The sequence below is a fragment of the Piliocolobus tephrosceles genome, chromosome 8, assembly GCF_002776525.5.
Source record: "Piliocolobus tephrosceles isolate RC106 chromosome 8, ASM277652v3, whole genome shotgun sequence".
In the NCBI taxonomy this organism is placed as follows: domain Eukaryota; kingdom Metazoa; phylum Chordata; class Mammalia; order Primates; family Cercopithecidae; genus Piliocolobus; species Piliocolobus tephrosceles.
The window spans coordinates 101,603,916-101,616,053 of record NC_045441.1 but is presented as its reverse complement, the minus strand read 5'-3'; the positions used below and the strand labels follow the sequence as shown (position 1 = coordinate 101,616,053).

The 12,138-nt window shown below is 37.3% G+C and overlaps 1 pseudogene; it reads left to right on the top strand.

Annotated features, from left to right (window-relative positions):
• The first annotated feature begins 236 nt into the window (after positions 1 to 236).
• LOC111520381 lies at positions 237 to 1,236 on the top strand (annotated as a pseudogene).
• The last annotated feature ends 10,902 nt before the right edge of the window (positions 1,237 to 12,138 follow it).

The window sequence follows — 12,138 nt, the reverse complement described above, 5'->3', positions numbered from 1 at the left end:
CTTTGGGTCTTCATCTCTGGAGACTCCTCGGTCATGTAAATGTTTGAACAAATTTGTTATGGTTTACTCTTGTTAATGTATCTTTTGATGGCGGAGCGGGGAGGCGGCACGGGGAGACGGCGCGGGGAGGCCACAATGACAATGAAGACAACACGAGTGAGGTGAGGGGACTGCTTGCGGGAGCAGACTCTCCAGAGACTTCCCGGGCCATCAGCTGGCAGGGCAGATCACAGGGGATGACCCGTTCTAATGAGCTTAAGCTGACCTAGCCACCAGAGGATGTCATCTCCTTGGAGTTTAGCCCCAACACCTCCCAGTTCCTGCTTGTCTCCTCCTGGGACATGTCAGTACTCCTCTACAATGTGCGGGACACGTGCTCAGGTAATGGCTCTCCCTCTCAGGTCCATACACTCAGGTACCAGCACACCGGTGCCGTCCTGGACTGAGCCTTCTACGATCCAGCGCAGGCCTGGAGAGGAGGACTAGATCATCAATTGAAAATGCATGATTGGAACACAGATCAAGAAAATCTTGTTGGGACCCACGATGTCCCCATCAGATGTGTCGAATACTGTCCAGAAGTGAATGTGATGGTTACTGGAAGTTGGGATCAGACAGTTAAATTGTGGGATCCCAAAAATCGTGGTAACGCCAGGACCTTCTCTCAGCCTGAAAAGGTATATACCTTCTCACTGTCTGGAGACTGGCTGGCTGTGAGAACAGTGGGCCTCAGAGTGTTGGTGTGCGGCTTATGGAACATGGGTTATGTGCACCAGAGCAGGGAGTCCAGCCTGAAATACCAGACTCACTGCATACAAGCATCTCCAAACAAGCAGGGTTATGTATTAAGCTCTATTGAAGGCAGAGTGGCAGTTGAGTACTTGGCCCAAGCCCTGAGGTACAGAAGAAATATGCCTTCAAATGTCACAGACTAAAAGAAAATAATATTGAGCAGGTTTACCCAGTTAATGCCATTTCTTTCCAGAATATCTGTAATACATTTGCCACAGGTGGTTCTGATGGCTTTGTAAATACTTGGAATCCATTTAACAAAAAGCAACTGTGCCAGTTGCATTGGTACCCCAAGAGCATCACATCACTTGCCTTCAGTAATGCTAGGACTATGCTTGCAATAGCATCATCATATATTATAAAATGGATGACACAGAACATCCTGAAGATTGCATCTTCATTCACCCAGTGACAGATGCAGAAACGAAACCCAAGTGCACTTAATCATCACGTGAAGGTGGTTTCTCTATGGAAAGCTTTGTTTGCTTCCTACAAACACATGCCTGTTCCTTAAGGGATGTGTTATAGTGACTGTGGAGTTCTCTGTTTTCTGTCTCGCAAGAAACTTGTCTACATACCTTAATACTTTGTTTAGGATGAGGAGTCTTTGTGTCCTTGTACAGTAGTCTGAAGAATTCCCTCTTCTATTCCCTAGCAAGCCCAGTTGCTGTATATGAACAGTTTGAGCTCTTTTTGTAATACATTCTAAACCTGTTATTTCTGTGCTAATAAAAGAGATTCAGAACCCTTAGGGAAAAAAAAAGTAAATTTGAGACAGAAAGTGAGAAAACCAGGAGGAGGGAGGCCACCCAGTTTACACTAGGAAGTTCTGGGCACTGGAGGACGGCAGGGTGAAGACGTTGTGATGGAAAAGGTACACAAATAATAGTTGTGGTCATTAGATAACTATATGCCATAAATTGCATCATATGCAAACTAATCCTTACTGGTTTTAGTGGCATTGCTAAAACATTTGTTCTTTAAAAATACTTACAAAAGTAGCCCTTAAATAATCGATGACCTGTGACTGCAGGAACACTCTTATTAATATTCTCTAAATGTATTATTCTCCTTAAATATAGAAAGCAGAAGATAGAATTATTGTCACTTTGATAATAAGTTCTGTTAAATTTTATATGCACATAGTCAAGCCAGGAAGTACCAAGATACATAGGCTTAAAATTCATACATAAATATTAGAGTAAGAACCCCACATAATAAAGAATTTCTAAGTGAGTGAATCCCCACTGAATCTATGTTAAAAATAGTATGAACAGAAAATAAGTTTAAAATGAAAAAAAAATCATACAACTGGTAGTTTTCAATTAATACTCTAAAACACTGAGTTTCTGTCACCATTGCCCTCTAATTATTTTTAAGATCCACGAATTTGTTAAAAATATATTTCAAGGCCACATTTCAGACCATATTGAAATATTAAAGCATTACTATTGTAAAAATAGTAATATTTTATTAGAAGTGCCAGGAAGCTGAATTTGTTTCATTTTTTCATTAGTAGTCAAAAACACCTATGTTAAACTACAGGATCATCTATCGTTACGGGGTATCTTATCGTTCACCCTGGAAATGTCCACTAGGACTACCTGGTATAAAAGAATATTCATTAATAATCATTGAACTTGAGTAAAAGCAAACACTTCAACTTGGAAGAAAACCTGCTGTCACTCTAGTAGCATCCTAATGGCTTTCCCAGAGTAAAGGCTTTAATGGAGATTTTTTTTATTATTATTATCGTTCTTAATTAGACAAAGCACCTCTGGGAAGCTGATCTCTTGTGACTCAAATTCATTTACTGAGAACTGTGAGAGTATACAGAAAAAAAAATGAAACTGTAGCAGGAATATACACTCTGCAAAGAACTCTTGTTTTCAAAATGCTGAGCTTATTTAGTCATGGGAATTTACTTACAATTTTATTTTCTGGTTTTCTAATTTACGCATTTCCACAGCCAGCCCTTGGAAATTTTGCCTATAAAACCCATGGGGGCAAACCACAGGTTTACTTTTTCCAGGGAGTGCTTCATATTACCTAATATTCCCCCATTCCTCTCTCTTACCTCATTAAAATGTACCTTTCCTATATTTTACACCTCTCGGTCTGTGTTCTGTTAGATAATTTGAGTATTTTTTCTATTTTGACTTAAGGTGTAGCTGACTTAATGTGTGAAGCCTACTGAAGAACATTTTTTGCATTTTAACAAGGATCATAAATTCCTAAGCCAAAAGCTGTAAAGAATGATAGAGATTTTACATATAATCAAAGGTCATAGAGGTCTCTTTGAGCAAGACGACACTTCAATCTCTCTGAACAGGACCACAGAGGAGGCACCCTAAGGCATGCTTAGCACCCAATTATTTGCAGGCAATAAGTGCTCAGTAAGTATTAATTTAGCTAAATGAAGCATTTGTTTAAATGAAACAGAGAGGGAAAAGAGGTAAAGAACAGATCCCAGTGAAATAATATGAGGGATTTATGCATATATCAGAATATCACATTGTGCCCTGTAAGGATGTATGATTATTATTTCTCAATTAAAAATAAAATAAAGTTTCAGAATGATGGAGCTGGAGGAAGAGGTCTAAGAAGTCAAGATCAGAGAAGTAAAAATGTAGCCAAAATAGAACTGATTTGCAGAAGACAGTGGGAAAATAATTTCAGGGGGAATTAGGACTGCTAATAAAGTCAAATCCTACAGCTCTGGAAATCAACAAAACCAAGACAAGCAAGCATATTGACTGGTTATTAGAAACGTATTATAATCTCCAAAAGGGCATTTTTTGGTGATGTAATGGGAACAGAAAACAAATTGTAAAAAATTGAAGAATTAGAGAAAAACAGAAAACTAATGACAATGAAGCTGTGCAGACTATTCTTACAAAGAATTGGGCTTAAGGGTAGTGAAAAAGAAATGGACAAATATGCAAAGTGTTGACATGAACAGGAAAAGATATCTCTGCAGATGGGAAAGATCTGAGGATGTTTATACTGATGACTAAGGTCCAATTTTTTATCTCACCCAAATTCCTACCTAAGGAGTCTATGGAGTCATATACTACAAACTATAAATTCTCATTCTTTTCACCATAATCTTTATACAACACTTGTGAGTCTAGCCATTTCAACTGGAACTGTGTGTGTGTGTCCGTATTTGCGTGTACATGTGAGTGTGTCTTAGACGGATTTTATTTGACCCTATATATTGTGACTTACTTTTCAATCTGACTCTGGCATAATATTACGAAACAAGGAAAAAAATACTTAATCCCAAAATATATTTCTTTGCCATACCTTGAAATTGCCCTGCAAAATCTCTTTTGAGAAAAATTCACATTATATAGAGAATCCTCTTCCCGCTTTGTTTTCCTTCCTTCCTTCCTTCCCAGACCCAGGAGATAATCAACTAAGAGCCAAGCACCCTTTTAAGCCCAATAAAAAACAATTTATAACCTGCTTTCTCTTAAGTCTGCTATCTAGGAGCTTCCTCTGCACAATAAAACTTATTCTCCACAATCCTTTATCTTTAACCCGAACATTCCTTTCTATTGATCCAGGTCTTTAGACAAACTCAACCAGTTGTCAACCAGAAAATGCTTAAATTTACCTACAGCCTGGAAGCCCGCCTCCCCGCAGCCCCGCTTTGAGTTGTCCTGCCTTCCTAAACCAAACGAATATATTTCTTAAATGTATTTGATTGATGTCTCATGCCTTCCTAAAATATATAAAACCAAGCAGTATCCCAACCACATTGGGCACATAGTCTTAGGACGTCGTGAGGGCTGTGTCATGGGCCATGGTCATTCATATTTGACTCACAATAAATCTCTTCAAATATTTCATAGAGTTTGACTCTTTTCATCAATGATACCCTGAGAAAAAGAAGGTAGCTGAGTGGGAAAGATGAAAAACATGAAATAAAGAAAGTCCAGGTGATCAAGGTAAGCATAGAAAGCAAGAGTCAGTTTCAGAAATAAAGAACTATATAAAGAAAGAGATAAGCAAAAAAATAAAAATAAAAAGCATGAATTTAAAAGCATGAGATCTGAAAGAAGGAAGAAGTGAACCACTAATTCATAAAGTACAAATTGAGATCATTCTCATGGTTTGGAATGGAGCTGGGAAATTGAGCAGAATTTAAAATCTTTAGAAAAAAAGTACCAATATGCACAACGAAAATGTATTTTCTTTAAACAAGTGCTATAAAGTTTAACATAAATGCAAGCAATTTTTTTAAAATTGAAGATAATAAAGTGTGAAGGTATTAAAGTAACAAATCTACATACCCAATATCTGCAGGTTAAAGTTGTATATATCAATCTCTATAATTTAAATTTTAAAACCTGAATTCAGTGGCCTAAGGCCATGAGTTTCAGAGGTAAGAGCAATAGAGAGAATATTTTCTAGATAATATTTTCCTTTGTGAATCGGCTAGGAACCTGAAATTGCTACTTTTCACCCTAATCTTTATATAACACTTGGGAGTCTAGCCATTTCAGCTGGAAATCTGTGTATGTGTGTATGTGTGTGTGTGTATGTGTGTGCGTGGGCATGTGAGTGTGTGTCTTATGCTATGCTTTGTAGCAAAAGACTAAAAGAATTACAAATTTTAAGTCAAATTTACTAATCAAACATTGGGAATTTGGCTAGCTAGAAGCAAAAAGGAAAGTGGGTTTCCAGTAGTGCTTGGGATTAGAGCATTTAGCAAGAGCTCTGCCCTGATCTTCAACCACTAATAAAAGGAAAAGAAGGAAGATGTAACCTCTCTGCTCTGAGTTCTACTCAGACAAGGAGGAAAAAAATGCTAATGGGACTCCCTTCAAGGGAATAAGTGAATTAAATCATTCCTGAGGCTCAAACACAACAAAAACTACCTGCCAACAAAACATCAGTGAAGACACAATGTACTGTGAAGTCTTCAGAAAGTGAATGGCAAGGCATTCTGTTTTGACATATGGACTACTGAGAGTGTGCGCTTGGCATATCTGCTGCCCAGCACCAGTCTGATAATATTCATAAGTGAGGAGTTTAGAAGCCCAGAGATCTGTAAACTAAGAGACGGATAAACATGGCACAGAAATGGTTATTGCTAAGGCACCATGGGGAAAATGAATTTATTGATGATACACACCCAAGATTGTGTATTGGCAAATATTGGTTATACTTACAGTAATACTCTCCTTGAAGTCTTCAACAGAAGCAATATAATCTCCTTCCTTCACCCTTCCTGACTTGTATTATTCATCCTCCCTCCTAGCCAAAAGTTGTAGATTTAATGACTCCCACTTTTCCTCCTTATTTCTGCTCTTTTCACTAGAGTTTTGGGCTTTTATTGTTTGTTTGTTTGTTTAATTAATTAATTTATTTATTTGAGATGGAGTCTTGCTCTGTCGCCCAGGCTGGAGTGCAATGGCACGATCACTGTTCCCCCTAACCTCCGCCTCCTGAGTTCAAGCGATTCTCCTGCCTCAGCCTCCCAAGTAGCTGGGATTATAGGCGCCCGCCCCCATGCCCAGCTAATATTTTGTTTTTAGTAGAGACGGAGTTTCACCATGTTGGACAGGCTGGTCTCAAACTCCTGACCTTGTGATCCCCCCATCTCGGCCTCCCAAAGTGCTGGGATTATAGGCATGAGCCACTACACCTCGCCTGGGCTTTTATTTTGACTGCATACCAAGACATATTTTCTTGGTTACCATCTCAGACATAATATGATTACTTTCATGCTCATCTCCTCCCATCCTAAATTTCCCAGGTCTTTTTTTCCTGATCTACATTTTCCAGGCTTAAGAAACCTTTGGTTACAAAGTTACATGGTTAACATTGGAATTTCACTTCATACCTGAAGAGAGAGGACTTCATTGTGGTTGAGAGTTTCTCCAATTTCCCCAGGTATTTCTAAGCATCTCCAGAAAACGTTTCATGTCTCTGAAATCCTCACAGTGTCACAAATAGAAAGCAAGCCCCTTTTCCTGCTCTATGCCATATCTTCTACCTGGAGAAATAAATAATGTTGATTTTTCACGTTCTGTTTCAAAGAAATCCTTGGTGAAAATGAGTCCTCAGTCAGTCTCAGCCTTTCTGTTTTAATGACTCCATGGTAAACTTTACTGGACACAGAATGCTGTACCACACCATCCTATCATTAACCCAAATACCATGCTCATTCCTCAGTCATCCAGGCAGAAAACTTTCTCCTCTAAGCAAGTGAAAACCATATAAACATTTGCCTGCAGGAGCTACTAGTACCATCTCTATGAGACTGTTACTCAGTTTAGACACAGCTGGTGCTGCCCCGCCATGTGTTAGTGACGCCCAGGATCTCTTTCCCTCAAGCTATAAAACTGGATGCCACTTCTGAAATATTCTCTTCTCTTTCCATATAGCCCATTCATCAAAATCTCTATCCTTCTTCAGTTTATCTGTGTCTAGAATTAATTTAGTGGTATGCTGAAGCCAATTCATACCGACTTGCAAGAGCCAATTGTTAAGTTTTCAGGAATTTTGTGAGCCAGTTGATCTTACACCAATAGCCTGAATTCAGCCATTGTTATTTACACCCCAGAAGGAGCCAAATTCTCAAATCATGACTTTTTCCCCCCACGGAAAGCCAATTGCTAAATATTTATCAGCACACCATTGGATAAATTCACTTTTTTCATGAATGGTTTAATTCATAGACACCCAGATTTTCAGAATAATTTCTCAGCTGCTTTCTTGCCTTTTCTGCCATCTCATAGCAATTCGCCCAAATCAAATCAATGAATGTTTTCAGATTTAAACTAGTTCCTACTGCCAAGATGCTCAAGTATAAATGTGAAGTCAGCTAATATGTTATTGATGATCATAAGGAAAAAAAATCACATGAGATAATTCATGAAATGCACTTAACACATTGCTTTGAGCCCTAGAACTCATTCAGTAAATATTGTTTATTTTTATTAGCACTAATCTCCTGCATTAAGCACATCTTCACTTATTAAAAAACTCGATACTATTCTTCAATATGACACATTTTTTCTTATCTCTCCAAGTTTATTTCCTATCTGAAATCTCCTCTCATCCTCCTTTCCCTTAAATATTTCCAAGTCCAGAGCAAGGTTCACCTTTCTTAAGAGCATTTTCTAGACCACAACTATCTCTCTAGTTTCCAAATCCCTTTAATACTTTATTCTACCAAGACCCTAGAACTTTAGAAGACAGTGCCACTAATGTTGTTCTGGGTTTTGTAAATGTGTATTTCTTTTTCATGATAAATTATGAGGTCCTCAAGAGTAAGAAACATCATATGAATCTTTGGGGACCAATTCACATATACTTCTATGCCTCTAGCCTTCATCGATTCTTGTCTACTCTCAGCAGAATGTTGTTCACGAGTATGAGTGCCTGTGTACATTAAGCCCTCTCAGTGAAAACCATACCAGTCAAACACAGTGCCATGACTCTTGAGCCTCCTAGGATCTATTCTACATTTTCACTTGGGGGAAAATAGCACTATATGGCAAAAAGGTTACCCCCTTCCAAGCTGTGACGCTTGTGGCACATCCTTATTTTCTTTCATCTTTAAGAACCCATTAAAAATCATTAAGATAGGAAGCAGTTTTCATTCATTTTTATTACTTCATAATTCCAGCCATTTGTAACTCATTTAAACATTGTCCATAAATTTCAAAATTATGTGGCAATAAAAGTAATTAAAAAACAGAAGTTAAAACAATGCCAATGGCAAATCCTTTCCAAATGTAATATGAACACTGTCAGCAGAATAGGTGCCAAACTCAGAGGGACAAGGTGCATTTTATACTGGGATATTAATGTCATGAATGTGTGGACAGGATCCATCTTTAATAAAAGTAATAAAATTTGCTTTCCATAGCTGAAAGGAAAGGGCCTATGACCAAAGGGTATGATCCATCACAGTAGGAAAGATAAGCACACTGATTTAACTACGTGGTGATTCTGAGGTCTCCTTGTGTCCCCCCACCAGGGTCTTTTCAGGATTGAATATTGACTCCATCAGTCTGTTCTCTATTCAAACCTATATGAGAAGAGGTTTATGGAAATGTCAAGGTCCAAAATGGAGAAGAGGGTGTATCTCATTCAACCCTTCTAAAAATGAAAGATAGAAATTTGCCTGTAGTTAGCTTAGGAAAAATATTCCCAAAAGATATGTCTTTTCCACTGGCTTTATGTGTGAGAGTTAGCATAAGTATGAGTATGTGTATAGTGTGCATGCATTTAATTCATTGATGCCCTGTTGGTATGCCATTAATGCAGTCTGAGCTATAAGAAACTAGATATAAAGATCATCACCTTCACATCATTTCCCTTTGACTGGAATTACCCTTTGGGGTTAAATTGTTATTTCCAAAAAGAAATTTGCTAAAATTACATCTAAACCAGATGAGGCTGGGTAATGGAAAAGCCACTGGAATCCATTCATCACAAACAATAATAATGGCAACAATGGTTTTTACCATATCAGGGAAATCATAATATATTTCTCTATATTTTTGTGATTCAAATAATGTCTACAATCTTAGCTAATAACAAACAGTACACGTATTTCTGGAAATGGCACTTTCATTTAAAAAATTCATAATCATTAGTAAGAAAAGGGAGCTTTCTTTTGAGCAAAAAAGTAACCATTAATCACCAGCATGCACCATTAGTTTCAATGTTGATACCAGCATCTGAAGCAAAGCTCAAGGTGAGGTAAAAATCAACAGTTAATTGCAGCAACTTAACAAATAAATGGCTGTTTAAAAGATTAGTGGAAAATGAAAGACGTCACTTGACTTGCATTCATGCCTGGTAATGTAGCTGGAGAACATCAATACATACAATTCTTTAGTTAATTAAATTGAATTCTGTCATCTAAAGTTTTGGGATTAGGATTTTTCTAAGTAAAAAGTCCAGTGTTCTTTCAGGCAATCTGCATTGCCAAGTTGAAGTTCTCTGCTTTTAGCTACAAAAAACGTGTAGACTAAGAGGACTGAGGGGTAATTGAATTTTCATGGATTGGATTAGTGCTGATTCCAAAGAAGTGAGTTTACTACTAGTGTTGTAATCTATGATAATGAAATGAAATATTTAAATTAAATTTCAACTTGAGCACAGCTTCCCTGCAAGATGGCCCTGGCAGCTGTCTCTGAATTTCTCAATACAGTACATCACCCCTACAAAAATTGCACATTTATGCAAACGAAGCTGCAAAAAGGCAAGAGGATTGAGTACAAATTTCTTCTTTTTCTTCTTTTCCAATTTGAAACATTGACTCAAATCACCAAAAGAAGAAAAGTGTTACACAGTACTTACTTCAGGATATCAGCTTTTGGAAAAGAATGCCTACATTAATTTAAAAAAAAAAAAAAAAAAAAAAAGGAAAGAAGGAAGAAATGAAGAAAAAGAAAAAAGAAACAGAATCACAATGAAGGCTTTTTTTTTTTTTTAAGTAGCTCAGTCTTCCATGTACCTCATTCAAATGTAGAAAAAAAAAGGAAGGCAGAAGCCTATTATGAAAGGAAAAGCTAAAATTGCATTTTAACATCCTTAGATTCAATCTATATCTTTTTCTTCTTTTCTGCTCTTGTTATTCATGGACTCTTTACAACTTCACTCAAAATATGTTACCCAATCACCAACTCTACAAACAGATTTTCAAAGCCTTACAACTGTACTGAGGAAGCAATTCTAAAAATTCAATACAGCAATGAAGAGATATATCCTTTATGTAAAACTCGATTAGCTAGTGATGGTGCTGGAGGGTGAGGTAGAATTAAGATTTTACTTCATCTACTGATAGCAAGAGTTTGTGAGGGAAAAACTTACTGCCAAAATGAATGGAAGGCAAAACAATTTAAATTTTTGTATGAATAAAAGTTACATAACAGTAGATCTTTCTGAAAGCTAGCAAAAGGTAAGGAAACTTTGAGTTTGCTGACTTTATCATGCAAAGTTTGGGTTCATAATATGTTTAAAATCATTCCAAGTGCAACTGCTTTTGTGTACCTGTACCACTGTTTTCCACTTAACCCAGATAATCAAGAATCCATTCAATGAGCATTTATTAAATGCCTACATTGTGTAGGTATCATGCTCCATGATCTACAGAGAAGACAGGCTTTGAAACAAACATTTATAAATCCAAATATGATGCTATATTTGTTTTGTGCACAAGGCACCTTAGAAAAAGAGTAAAAAACAAATAAATGAATATGTTTATTTGTGGTAGAGTTAATTTCAGGACTAGCTAATTTTTACACTGATTGACTCTTATGAACACAAAATAAACTTAACAGTTAAAGGCCAGGCACAGTGGCTCACACTTGTAAATCCAGCACTTTGGGAGGCTGAGGCATGCAGATCACTTGAAGACAGGAGTTTGAGACCAGCCTGGCCAACATGGGGAAACCCTGTCTCTACAAAAAGATAAACAATTAGCTGGGTGTGGTGGTGCATGCCTGTAATCCCAGCTACCTGGGAGGCTGAGGCACAAGAATCGCTTGAACCCAGGAAGCAGAGGTTGCAGTGAGCCGAGATCACTCCACTGCACTCCAGCCTGGGCAACAGAGCGAGACTGTGTCAAAAAACAACAACAAAACCCCAAAAATCTTACACTTAAAAATTTAAAATTTTATATTCAAAATACAAAAAAAAAAAGAAAAAGAAAAAGAAAAAGAACAGACAAAATGTCTGCCCTCTTGGAGTTTACCTAGAACTGACATACTATGAATACCTAGAACAGACATACTATGGCCTTACATTGTCCATACTAAGAACTGAATAAATATTTGTTGTTGAATACATTTGTATATTCAGCAACAAATTGGTTTTATTTCTACTACAAAATATAAAATTACATATTATTTCCACAAAGCTTTTTGAGCTGCAGAGAAATTCTGTGTGTAAAGTATGGATGCAGAGATTGCTCTGTATTTTGAGTACCAAGTTGTCCCTTGAGGAACATGGTGTTTCTTCTCCAACACATTCCTTCATTATTTAACCGCAAACCCCGCTACAAGTTAACATAGAATCTTATAAGAGGAGGAGGAGAAGGAAGATGAGGAGGAGGAGTAAGCATGATCTGCAAATGCAGCTTCAAGGTAATTCTTTTCTTCCCTCCATACCAGTAATATGATTTTCCTCAACTCTTTCCAAATAGAATGCTGACTAAGTAGTAATGACTTAAAGCCCCAGTCCCTGTTTCAAGCAGCGTTTCCTCTCTTTATCAGTCCATTCTCACATTGCTGTAAAGAAATACCTGAGACTTGGCAATTCTAAAGAAAAGAGGTTTAATTAGCTCAGTTCCACAGGGTGTGCAGGAAGCAG